This window comes from Lolium perenne, chromosome 3 (genome assembly GCF_019359855.2).
Source record: "Lolium perenne isolate Kyuss_39 chromosome 3, Kyuss_2.0, whole genome shotgun sequence".
Classification (NCBI taxonomy): domain Eukaryota; kingdom Viridiplantae; phylum Streptophyta; class Magnoliopsida; order Poales; family Poaceae; genus Lolium; species Lolium perenne.
The window spans coordinates 35,577,578-35,582,550 of NC_067246.2; the positions used below are offsets into that span (position 1 = coordinate 35,577,578).

Below are 4,973 nucleotides of genomic sequence, written 5' to 3' on the forward strand. Positions count from 1 at the left end.
CTATGAAGCCCTAAACGTTTAGTTTACCACTGATACAGTGTAACCCTGCAACAATTTCTTGTACCGTCATATCTTAACCTAATTGCCTAGGCCTTAGCAAGACAGATTCTCGTAGTTCTGCAATTCAAGATCCACACTTAGGAAGCAACACCCAACCCAATCGCCTTTGGCGGCTCTAGAAAAAAAGTATGTGTCATCCTTTTGTTGATACTTTGGGGTGGGGTGACGACATCCATGTTTTTTTTATTGTGAGAGCAACATAGTATGTCTAAACATGTTTTTGTACCATGGTTGAGAGCACTGCTGGATCCTGTGATAATCTGCTAGTAACTCTAATGATGATAAATTTAGGAAACATGGTTCCTCTCTAAACCCAGCAGGCATAACCGACCCTGCACATTTTTTTAAGAATCCTTCGCATTTAGTTTATTTCGTACATGTAACCATAATACCACGTAAATTCAGGCCTATAGAAGTAGGAGATAACCGCATAATATTCTAAAAACAATAGAAATATAGCTTTAAAATGTAATTCGATAAAAAGCTATACTTTGACATCATATGCATAGAAATTTACAATCATGTTTGTACTTAACTAATTCTCAAGTTCAGTGTCTGTGTGTTACTACGAAATGAAACAATATATGTGTGCATAATGTACCGATCAAGAGCAAAGAACGCTTCAGAGTTGGCCAAGGTGGCTTTTCCTTAGCGCTTCTATCTCACCAACTACCACCATGAAATGCTTCGTTTTATTTCTGTCCGTGATTTGTGATCATTTTCCACCGCTACTTTTCAATAAGGAATGCCATCCATAATCGCTTCCTTCCTCTATATGGACCTCCCAACTATGTCACATTGCCTCATCAACTTGTCATCTTCCCAAAAGCTAGTGAAACTCACCCTGATCTCTGGCAATAAAATGGAGGAAAAATTTAAAAATGGTGGAAAAATCACAACAAAGATTTGCCAAACATATAGTGGATGGTCTGGAACTGAATATAGATGGAGCTTTTACCACAAGGAATGGACAAGGGATTGGGAATTGTCATTCAAAATAACAATGGAGATGTCCATTGTTAGGGATATGTTTACAAGATGGAGTCAAATTCGTTCACAATATTTATGTAGGGACTTCTTGCACGTTCTTTATCTAACTTAGATTAGACAAATCCTATTGCTCCAGTCCGATGAAAATAATGGTATCATATTTTTTATAAATTTTCGAAACTGGTCTCTCGCATAAACTAAGATGACCAGTGAATCCGATGGATAATCAATAGTTTCAGTCAATAGGAAATATGAGCTCACTAAGTCTACAAAAATGGAAGGCACTACCAGCAACTTGTTTCAAAATATTACCTCTTTAGTTTAGAATAACTTGGTATGTATAGGACTGCATATCACAGCAGCAATGAACCTCAAAGTTTAGAGTTCCCTAAGCTAGAACAAATATTTCGGGTGTTGTGTTACACGCCAAGGAGATATGATGCATGATTCTGTTAGTTAAAAATTTACAGTAGCAAAAACACTAACCATTTTTAAAGTAGAAAATCATTAATTAGAGATGTAAACAAATGGCTTAGAGCATGATGCTCTGCAACTTTTTATTTTTCAAAATTGTTTCTCCTCAACTAAGACATATCATCCAAAGCTACAACATCGTGTCAGCAAATATTCATGGGATGGAGACAGGGCGGATTTACCATCCGGGCATCGGGGCGGATTTACCATCATGGGATGAAGAAAAGGGGGTGGAAATTCAGAGACAATGCCCATTAGGATTCAATCAATTTAGAGAAGGGGGTGAATAATGCAACCACTATCATTTCATCTACTCTTGAAAACACCTACAAGATTTCTGTCTACAATAGCTTGCTTCAAGTATCTCGATTTGAGAAAGGACGTGGTCGTCAATTATTCTAGAACTCTAATAACATTGGCACGGTGCATATTGTTAGATCGATATTAGTCTGCTGCATTGTAGCACAAGTTTTGCACACAAGACCATGCAGATGTTCACTATCATACCTTTGTGAACGTCTCTCCTTGATTTAGTAAATACAGTAACTTGGTTATGACGTGCAAAATACCAGGGCGTATATCAAGCAAACTGCAAATCCATCAGAATAATAGGGCACATATACAGTTCAATGTATTATCATAAAGGATGAGAAAAACAGAGTTATTATAGGTAATGGTTACCTGCGAGCATTCTCTGGCGTCAGGCTGAGGATCATTGAACACCCGCAAGGATGAGAAAAACAGAGTTATTATAGGTAATGGTTACCTGCGAGCATTCTCTGGCGTCAGGCTGAGGATCATTGAACACCCGCACCTCCTGCAGAACAGCCCCATTAATCCCGAAAAATGGCAAGTACTCAACTGTTAATAAACACATCATATCTTGAAAGCGTTTACTAATACTGAAACATGATCTAAAAGCATAAGAGATAGAAACCTTCCAATAAGAGATCAAACACAATTCAGTGCCAAAAAACATTGCCCATTTCAAAATCCAATTGCTCAAAAAGAAACTGAGTGTTTCAAAATAATTGAACCAACTTAAACATCCAGACACATTTGATGCAAATATGGATCCATAGAATCTAATTCAGGCTCATCTCAAACATACAGTTCACTCATCAATCAATATTAATCTTGGAATTCATGAGGACTGAGTTCAGAAGATCGAACCACTGTCTTAGCCCAACAGTAGGAGGATCAGAAACTGCAGTAGGAGAATGGCAGAAATAAGAGTCTTGAAAACATCCCAAACTACATCCAAATGATGTTGGGCATCTAAGAGAATGACACCCACTATACTTTCCACAATATCACCTAGAACCTGGTCCATGGCGATTCTCAATAAAGTGGGCACCAATGGTAATACCGATATATTAAAAATATGACTGATAATCTATCTAGGCTATCGTGAGTAAATCACATGCCCTTTTAATGCTGCATCTGATAAAAGGTTGGCTTTGTCGAAGGAAGAATTGTCCAAACTATTTTCGTATTCAGTAAGTTGGTCAAGAAGCTGGAGAAACTGATGGAACTTATACATGACTGCGACTTGTTTAAAATCCAGAAAATACATGGTTGGATCGACATTTGTCTCGGTGCAAGCCAGCGGCGATGATCAAATGCAGCATCACATGCAAGCAGTTATGGGATTAGCCCGTGATAATATTAAAGATCAACTTAGAAAATGCAGCATTTGCATATGAAGAATTTGGATAGATTTCTTAGGATGAGATACAATTTACCTGTATTTTGTGCTCAATTCCAAATACATGAAGTGCAGCATTAGATATGGTAATAGTCCTACTGGATGTTAATTAACTCCCCCTCATCCCTGAGGGCATCACTAACTCCAAGGGCACGTGAACACGTTTTTTCGCCTTACTTATGCGACCATTTTCCTTCTCATGATTACCTAGAAAGAGCAACAAGCAAACATGAATAACTGGAACAGGCTCCTATAAAATCAACAAACAAGTATGAACAACAAAATTGTTGGTCTAGGATTCTAGTGCAAAAAAAACAAAAGCAATGACATCAAGATCTGTTAACTCTGCCCTGCAAAACAAATTTATCCTGCCAATTCAAAGTTTCTGACAACAAGGACGACCAAGACGGGAGAGGTTGGAGGGGGGTCATGGTGGCCTAGATTCATAGAAAGCTTCAACATGGAAGACACCTCCAATGACCTAGTGCAGCACCATCGATGCTTTCTTCTCCGACCACTCCTGGCCTCGGCCTGCGCCAGCGCTGTGGTCCGGGCTAGAGAACATCCACTCTTCGTTCCCTCCAAAATACACACAACACAGACCATGAAAGCTAGACTGAAATGCAGGTCATGAACATCAGCTTGTTGGTGGACAAATCAAATAGAAATCCATTGATGCAGGTATTCAGAAGAAATAAAACACCAGCCTCTTAATGCAAACAGTTCATAGATGCAGGCATTCATGCTATCAAACAATAGCATGTTAATGCGCTAGCCAATTAGGACAAATCCAGCATGAAGTTCATCGCTTCAGCTCCGTTCTATCTACTATTGCGCTCTGCAGTCTCGTAGATTGGCGAAGAAACAAAGAAACAGAGAAGAGGAGAGGATAGGACATGAGGGAATCACCTCGCAGAGCTGCGGTGGGATGGTGCAGTCGCTGCTGCTGCCTCAAAGGGGGCTTACGAGGGATCTTCGCGGGTGCTCGGCTGCTGGCTTGCTTGCCCACCTTGACGCTGACGGCGACGAGCGTGACAGAGAAGGATGAGGACACCTAGAAGGGCCGCCGCCAGAGTCCACCTCCATCTCGCGGCCTGAAACCTTCGGTCTCCTCCCCACGGGCCGGCCACAAAGTGGACACGAGCGATATTCTCGTCAACAGATCGAGGGCTTCACACAGTGCAGGCATCCAGAGACAAGAGGAGGAGGTTGCGGCTCCACCCATCCTTCTCTGCCCTTGTCTCGAGCGGGGCAGGTGCGCTGTGGGAGATCCTCGCCTGGCCACGTAAGGGAGAGTTGGCGGCGAATCCAGGGATTGACGGAAGGACGACGAGAAGGGTGGCGGCGGCAAACCCTATCGCAGATGCTCGCCTCTGTTTCTTCTATCTGTGGGTAAGCGGATAAACTGCTTTTTCATCACATGAAGTAGGTGGCCAGCGGACTGAAGGTCCTCCGAGCTCCGCAGGAGCGGGAGGAGGCGGGGGTGGTCGGCGGCAGGAGGAGGAGGCGGAGGGTGATCGGCGGCGGCAATTCGTGCAGAGGTGAGGAGCGAGGGTTTCGGGTGCGTAGGCTTTCCGTTCCACTGGATGTAGTTGGGCTCTGGCCCAGTTGGGCCTGCGCGGGATGACGAAGCGGATGAAACGTAAGCTGACAACCAAAAGGACGACCAAAGTAGGGGGAGAAGGGGGAACACGTTCCTTCTTTTTAAGTAGTAGAGAAATACCAAAAATGACATTGATCT

The 4,973-nt window shown here is 42.4% G+C and overlaps 1 long non-coding RNA gene across 1 annotated transcript; it reads right to left on the minus strand.

Moving 5' to 3' along the window:
• Positions 1-568: 568 nt before the first annotated feature.
• LOC139837505 (uncharacterized) lies at positions 569-4,749 on the minus strand. Its single transcript, XR_011753990.1, has 5 exons — positions 4,142-4,749; positions 3,270-3,439; positions 2,206-2,341; positions 2,032-2,113; positions 569-911 (listed from the first exon to the last, which is right to left on the minus strand). It is a non-coding gene; the product is annotated as an uncharacterized lncRNA (long non-coding RNA).
• Between the last annotated feature and the right edge of the window lie 224 nt (positions 4,750-4,973).